Source organism: Hylobates moloch, unplaced genomic scaffold (assembly GCF_009828535.3).
Source record: "Hylobates moloch isolate HMO894 unplaced genomic scaffold, HMol_V3 SCAFFOLD_8, whole genome shotgun sequence".
In the NCBI taxonomy this organism is placed as follows: Eukaryota; Metazoa; Chordata; class Mammalia; order Primates; family Hylobatidae; genus Hylobates; species Hylobates moloch.
In genome coordinates, this window is record NW_026652283.1 from 121,213,656 (window position 1) to 121,222,433 (window position 8,778).

The window sequence follows — 8,778 nt, forward strand, 5'->3', positions numbered from 1 at the left end:
TGAGTATCCTAAGAGAGATGGATGGGAAAGGTTTCATTTCCTACCTACCTGATGAATCATGCAGCTTCACTTCTGCCACATTGTGAAGGGCTGCCCAGGTTTGAGTGGAAGGGGCATGTTCCCCATTTCTTGATGGAATGTCCAGGGGTTCATGGATACGTTTCCAAACCCTCACAGAGACATTTTTTTCTAAAGATAGCGTATGCATGTGCCCTTTCCCACTTCCTCATCTTTTCCTCCATCCTGTTGCCTGGCATGTGGCTTTTCCCAGGCTAGACCATGTGGCTGCCTCCAGGCCCTGCCCAAGAACAAGATGGAAGGGCTCTGGGTCATGTTGGAACATCGCAGCAGCCCCTCGACACCTACTTAAGCTCTGACTGCTAGTTTGTTTGAGAAAATGTAATTTTGAGTTTTCCGTCACTCAAAGCCAAACCTAGTCTATATTGATGGGCAAAGTCAGCAGGACTCAACAATGAAGGCCTTAAAAGGATTGGTCAGTAAGAGTAATCTGATGAGAGCACAGGAAAAACAACATTCCACTAGCCTACCACTCTCGAAAATGTGGGGTTATTTTATTGACCTTGCAGGGAGAAATCCAAAGTTGAATTGTGATGGGTAAAGTCGTCAAGCATTGGGCTAGCTTTGTTGGATTTGAATTGCTGTGAGTCTAACGCATGTCTGGGGGTGGTGTGTGTGTCTTGAGGACGGTGAAGCTGAGAGCCTGGGACACACGTTTATCTGGCTTATCTCATTAGATTCTTTGATCAAAACTCATAAATTCTGAAATCAGAGCACTTCCATCACCTCTTAACCCAGAGCAGCCTTTCGAATCATAAATGAGATTTAGGGGCAGATCCCAAGGGCTGCTTAAGGTAGGTAATTATTCAAGTGGGGGAATTATATGATGAGTAGTTATATATAATTTATATGTGAGTAACACAAGTTCAACCCACTCCCACCAGGATTAAGATTTTTCTCTGTAAAATATTCATGCAGTTGCTTTTTTGAGAAAAAACTTAACAAAATGCCTCTGAAATTATTTTGTGAATTGCCTATTCTTTGCCCATTGGTCAACTGGAGTTTTCCTCTGTGTGGTATCTATTTGTTTCTTTCTAAATTAAGGGTTCTAGCAGACTTAATTTCAGTGCATCGAATGTCAGTCTTAGAAAATCATAAATGTTCCATGTTGGCTATTGCCAAATGTTGGGCATCATGGTTCTATGTGAATAATCTTTTGGTTGATAATTGCTAGAGAGACTTATGGTTTACTGACCTGCTGGGTTCATGCAGATTTATTGACTTAGAGCTAATTAAATTGTTGTCTGCTGTTTTTGAGATTCTTTCATAGAATCATGCCTGTCATTAGCACAGACTTTCTGCAGAAGGCTTGACTTGGATTGACACAGACATTTTTCCTAAGTGCTTCTCTGGAGTGGGGCAGAGGTGAGGAGAGAGGAGAGTAGGATGGCTTCACAGAGGTTAAAGATGTTCATACAAAAACTTCAACTTGGGCACTTGTTTTAGTTTTTTGGGTTTTTTTGGTTTGTTTGTTTGAGTTTGGTTTTTGGTTTTCTTAGATTTTGAAGCTGTATGTCTAAGCTTGCTGCATTTCCCTCCAGAATTATCTCTTTGAATAGGAGCTTTGTTTGGTGGTGATTCTGATTTCTTTCAGCATATAACATTTAGGAAAAATTTAAGTATATACTATGCTGCAGGCTGCAGGGTTTTGAATAGATGAGTCATTTGGGATAACTTTACCAAAAAAAAAAAAAAAAAAAAAAAAGGATACGTTTTTCCATTTAGGATATAACTGAAGAAACTATAGGAGTGGAGCTAATCAGCATCCATGGTCAAATCAAGTTTATAAGGTCCCTTTCCATCTGGTTTTTAGGATTAGAGCTGATCAAGAAGCCAAGCTGGGACTTGCAGTCAACTGCTTTGCTCTGCCGGCCGCTAAGGGTGTGGCCTTTTTGCCAGTGACTGAGTGTTCCTCTGTTCCTCAGTTTCTTCCTCTGGAACATGGTGATAGTAATGATACTATCCTATAGGATTGTTGTGAAGATTAAAAGACCACATATGCAAAGCCTTTAGAATAACAAGGAAATGTTGATTGGTATTTGTATTAATCCATTCTTGCATTGCTACAAAGAAATACCTGAGGCTGGGTAATTTATAAAGAAAAGAGATTTAATTTGCTCATGGTTCTGCAGGCTGTACAGGAAGCATGGCTGGGGAGGCCTCAGGAAACTTTCAATCATGGCGGTGGGCAAAGGAGCAGCAGGTTCATTTTACATGGCCAGAGCAGGAGGAAGAGGGCGAGGAGGGAGGTGCTACACACTTTTAAACAACCAGATCTCATGAGAATACGCTCACTTCCACGAGAACAGTACCAAGGGGAGCGATGCTAAACCATTCATAAGCAATCCACCCCCATGATCCAGTCACCTCCCACCAGGCCCCACCTCCAACACTGGGGATTACCGTTTGACATGAGATTTGATGGGGACACAGATCCAAACCTTATCACTATTGCTCATTTTAATTTTTATCATCATCATTAAATGTGTAATGAATATAACATGAATAATATCATCAACATTAAATGTGTAATGAATATAAATAACATTTATACTGACCTTTTACAGTTTGAAAAGTTTCACAGCTGACATCTCATTTGACCTCAATTGTCTGTAATGAAATTGTGTACTAATTTTGCCATTCTTTTTTAGAGATGAGGAAACTGAGGTTAGAAAAGTTAAAAATCTTTCTCAAATGACTACTAAGTGATCAAAGCTGAAACTCATAATGAGCTGTGCTGAATCCAATCTTAACTCTCTATTTACTGTTTCACCCTGCTTTTCCATAGTATCGTCAAGTTTAGAACTGGAGGAAATCTCAGAAAACATTTAATTTGCGCCTTTCATTATAGGGATGGAAAAAATGAGGCTCGGAAATAAGGAAGACTTGCCTACAATCATATATCTTGGAGCAGACCCAGAATTCTTGATTACTATCTAAAAGCCCTTTTTCCACTACCATATATCAGATAGTAAAAATTCCAGTAAGGCAATGAGGAAGTGGTGATAACATTCCCACACAAAGAATAAGGTTTCCTGTTAGTAACTTGAGATTCTTAATGTCATTGCTTTTCTGCAAGCCAACTGTTATACAACTGCTGTAAAAGGCAAATAACATCCTTTCCATCAACGAGTTATTGTCGTACAGAGAGGATCCCTTTAATTTCCCTTTTGTAGCAAAGACTTCACTTTCATCTAGTAATTTCTCTCTGTCTCGTGGAAAACAGAGAATGCCATGATGTGATCATTTTCATGTTTAGTATTTCCAGGAGCTATGAGGTGTGTCTAAAACACAAGGAGGTCAGTTTTCACATGTGGCTTCTGGAAGCAGAAAAGGAATAAGGACATGTTGGAACATATTTCGTCTTGCAACCTTAGCAGAATAAGTGCATATGGTTTTGTGGTAGCAGTTTTCTTATGCATTTCAGGACACAGCCAAATAAAAGTCCGTTTGGTACAAAAGATAGGTATCAAATTTTGCAAAAAGTCAACTCTTTCAAGCCTGACCCTGTGTTCTAGGAGACATAGGGAGGAAGTAATGTCTAGAGCAAATGTTTATGACTGGCATAAACAGTGCTTTAAAGATAGACAAACAAAACAGAAGCATGTGTCTACCACCATGCCTAAAGGGGTGATCTAATTGCTCATTAGAATGGAAACATTTCTGGGAAGGGCTTCATCTCCCAACTCGTCACCAGATTACTCTTCGCCTCTGACTAAGGGGAAGGGCATTTCTGAAAGGTGACCTTCTTTCCAATATCTCAAGACCTTTCCCACCTCAGAGCTTTCACTCATCCTGTCTTTCCATCTGCAATGCTCCTTCCGTGCCCAGTCTCACCTCATGCTTGTCAAAGATGTTTTCCTTGACGACTCCGTTTAAAAAAAGTCACCCAGCCCTGTTCTTTAAATTTACATCCTAGGCCGGGCGCAGTGGCTCATGCCTATCATCCCAGCACTTTGGGACACCGTAGTGGGTGGATCACCTGAAGTCAGAAGTTCGAGACCAGCCTGACCAACATGCTGAAACCCCGTCTCTACCAAAAATACAAAAATTGTCTGGTCGTGGTGGCAGGCACCTGTAATCCCAGCTACTTGGGAGGCTGAGGCAGGAGAATCGCTGGAACCCAGGAGGTGGAAGTTGCAGTGAGCCAAGATCGTGCCACTACACTCCAGCCTGGGTGGCAAAGCAAGACTCCATCTCAAAAAAAATGTATATATATATATACATATATATCCTATTTGCTTCTTGTACAGCACTTATCACAACCTGAAATTACTTACTGTTGTTGCAGTAGTCTATTTCTCCAGCTAGAAGTTAATATCCATGAATGGAAATAACATTTAGCCTCAAATTCAGTGCCTGGAAGGTGCTCACTAAACACGTGCTGAAAGAAGATAGTTGGTTTGGTCAATTAGATAGAGATGTGAGATCACAGCTAAAGAGTTAAATTTAACTGAAGCATTTAGAAAAAAAAATTGAACTAGTTGAAATTATGGTGTGGCTATAAATCATCAGCAGCTGATGGGTATATTTGTTTTTGTTTCGTTTTGTTTTGTTTTGTTTGAGATGGAGTTTCACTCTTGTTGCCCAAGCCAGAGTGCAATGGCACGATCTTGCCTCACTGCAACCTCTGCCTCCCAGGTTCAAGTGAGTCTCCTGCCTCAGCCTCCCAAGTAGCTGGGGTTACAGGCACCCGCCACCACATCCCGCTATTTTTTTGCATTTTTAGTAGAAACGGGATTTCACCATGTTAGCCAGGTTGGTCTTGAACTCCTGACCTTAGGTAATCTGCCCACCTCGGTCTCCCAAAGTGCTGGGATTACAGGCGTGAGCCACCATGCCCAGCCAGCAGCTGATGTTTTCAAGCCAGAAAGTTGATTTATTTAAATGTGTCCTAGAAGTGTAATTCCAGTGTCGGAAGGAGCTTATCTTCTGAAATCAAAGTAAAACCGATTTAAGTCTACACCACATATGTGTAGTCATAGCTCTAAATCCCTCCAATTCTCTCCAGATTTAGGAGGGGAAGGTGGTTTATAGTAATATTTGGTCATCTCTGGGTCCACCTTTCATTTTTCTTGCATTGGTGTAGCTTGTAGATATCGATCTATATCTATATTCATATCTACCTATATGTATATACACACACTCTCCTATCAAAATTCCATATACATAGAATGAATGGACATATTCATACTGTCCAATCCTTCCAGATCCAGATGTGGAACTTAGTCTGGTTCTATACCCTGCTCCAGATGTGGAACCCAAGTACATACAAACACATAAACTGTGTTGCTCTTCCCCACTTTCAAATTCCCACTCTTTTCTTTTGTAGGAGTTCACTCTCTCTTGCCAAGTTATTCCTTAGGGATTTTACCATAAACTCTAAGCTACTTTTCAAGGTATTTTTCTCAGGCAAAACCAATTCCATCTCTAAAAGAAATTCTGATGCTGTTAAAATAATTTATTATTAATAGTTTGTTGCATTAAAGTTCATTTGGTTTAAAATAATAGAATCCAAATTAAGCTAAGGTAAGCAGGTTAAGGAATTTATTGTAAGGATATCATCATTTCTTTTTCTTTCTTTCTTTTTTCACCTCAAGGATACTATGGTTTTAATGGAACTTAAGGAAGAACTAAATAGCTAGACCTTCAGACTGTCTCATTGTAAAAATGCAGATGTTAGATGCATAGCCTCTGAGGTTCACAGGTAATTCCTATAGAAGGAGAAATTAGTGTGACCTGACTAGACACCCCCAGAAATGTTTATGGTGTGACCTAATGAGTGTACAAGATCTTATTCCATTTCTAGAGATAAAGTTCCAGTGAGTCATTGACAACAGAACACTTCACAGACTCCAGAGAACATTCATATAAAACCATTTTTAATTTTTTAAAAACATGTAGTCATTGTTTCACCTTATTTTTTTAAAACTCTTTTACCATGCAAGTGAAATATTCATGAGAGTGAGAAGAAATATATATATATTTTTTGTCACCCAGGCTGGAGTGCAGTGACACGATCTTGGCTCACTGCAACCTCTGCCTCCCAGGTTCAAGCGATTCTCCTGCGTCAGCCTCCCCATGAGTAGCTGGGACTACAGGCACATGCCACCATGCCCGGCGAATTTTTGTATTTTTAGTAGAGAGTATGGGGTTTCACCATATTGGCCAGGCTGGTCTCAAACTCCTGACCTCAGGTAATCCGCCCACTTCGGCCTCCGAAAGTGCTGGGACTACAGGCATAAGCCACTGTGCCTGCCAATAATTTATTTTTAAACAAAATGGTGCCAGAAATTACCTTGACCTTTGAAGTGACCATCTTAAAATCTTCTTTATTCTAATGAAATTGTCATTTTTAGTATTTTTTTGTACACGCACTCTGTGTCCCTACGAGGGATGTAATAAATACTTCACTCCTACAAAACATGACGCATATTATATTTTATCTTATTACAGATGAGAGAATTCAGGTTTAGAAAAGTAAAGTGACTCAGCTAAGATTTCGTATCTAGTAAATATTTGTAAGAATATTCATTCATGGTTCAGGCTCCAAAGATATTATTAAAAAGTGTTCTGCTACTATTAGTAAAAAAATAGCTAAAAACCACAATGACCATATCTAAGCTGGTATTTTTTGTCCATATGAGAGGAAAGGCTTTAAAACGTGGATCTGCCTGGGCCAGGCGGTTCACCTTGCAGATGTCGCAGCACCCTCTAGTGGCAAAATGAAGACATAGACCTCGAGAGACTTTTTTCGTTTGAAAACTGAGCCCTTCAGTTTTAAGGGTAACATGGATTAATGTGGGACTTCCAATTAAAAATAAAATGACCAGATATGTTTAACATCTTTATTTCAAAAACTCCACTAAAATGGAGATAGCGAAATTAATATGTTATTAATCCACAGAGACAAAGAGAACTGGAGATGATCCCATAGGGCAGTGGTCCCCAACTTTTTTGGCACCAGGAACCAGTTTCATGGAAGACAATTTTTCCATGTACCAGGGTGGGGGAGGAGAAGATCCTTTCAGGATAATTCTAGCACTTTACACTTATTGTGAACTTTATTTCTATCATTATTACATTGCAATATATAATGAAATAATTAGACAACTCTCCCACTGTAGAATCAGTGGGAGCCCTGGACTTGTTTTCTTGCAACTAGACGGTCCCCTCTGGGGCTGATGGGAGACAATGACACCCGAAGTGTGCCGCTTATGTCCAGTCTACTCCATAATCTCATTTTGGTTGCTGTCACTGCAGAAAACCCTGCTTCACAAAGACAGGGTGTTGGAAAAGGAAGCAGACTTTTCAGTGCTTTTGTGGCAATTTCAAGATATTCGGCCTTGACTTTAATCGAGAACGTATGGAGATTTGAAATTGTCTCAAACGCCCTTTTTTTGTGTGTGTGTGATGGGGTCTTGCTCTTGTTGCCCAGGCTGGAGTGCAATGGTGCAATCTCGGCTCACTGCAAGCTCCGCTTCCCAGGTTTAAGCGATACTCCTGCCTCAGCCTCCCGAGTAGCTGGGACTACAGGCATGCACTACCATGCGCAGCAAGTTTTTTGTATTTTTAGTAGAGACAGGGTTTCACTATGTTGGCCAGGCTGGTCTTGAACTCCTGACCTTGTGATCCGCCCATCTCGGCCTCCCAACGTGTTAAACATACTTTTAAGGGCGCCAAATGCAGCTGTGCAACTGAAGCACATCATCTCACTTTCCACTATAAAGCCTGCCACCAGATGCAGCTTGTCACTTGCCACTCACTGATAGGGTTTTGATATGAGTCTGCAAGCACTTGATTTATTTGGTCTCTGTGCTGTAAAACCTCTCTGCTAATGTTAATCTGTATTTGCAGCCACTTCCCAGCGCTAGCATCACGGCCTCGGCTCCACCTCATATCACAGGCATTAGATTCTCATAAGAAGCTTGCAACGTAGATCCCTCATGTGTGTAATTTACAATAGAGTTTGAGCTCCTATGCAAATCTAATGCTGCTGCTGATTTGACAGGAGGCAGTGTTCAGGCAGTAATGTGAGCAATGAAGAGTGGCTGTAACTACAGATCAAGTTTCACTTGCTCACTGGCTGCTCACCTCCTACTGTACCACCTGGATCCTAACAGGCCACTGGCTGGTACCAGTCCCTCGCCCAGGGGCAGGGGACCCCAGCCATAGGTGAGAAAAGACTTCAATAAAATCCTTAGAAGACAGGAAGAGGACAGATGGGGGTGACTGACCTAACAGGACAGAATAAGTTAAGGCCAGTGGCCTGTATGAGGGACAGCTGATGAAACTGGTTCTGTCTTGCTCTGAAGATCACCTACGGGGTTCAAAGCTTGAAGCCACTATATTCTGTGAGCAGACAGATGAGGCAACGGGCTGCAAACTGAGTGGATTCAAATTCTGTTCACCCAGCTACTCACATGGGAGTCAGGAGGTTCACACTCAGGACTGTTTCAGTCCCAAGGCTCTGAGCTCAGGGATAGCAGTCCCAGTATAGACTAGGAGGACAGAGGATGGGAAATGAGGGAAGATCCAGACATTGAATGGCAGGTCTTCAACCTCTCACGGACTGCTCCCATGCTCCTTTCTGGAGAAGCCAAAGAGTACAGTCATTGGAAGTCCCTCAGGAAGAAGGCTGGCTAACTGGTGAGTCTTCTGTGAAGCCAGCCTTCAACAAACCCAGCCCTGCTTGTTTAG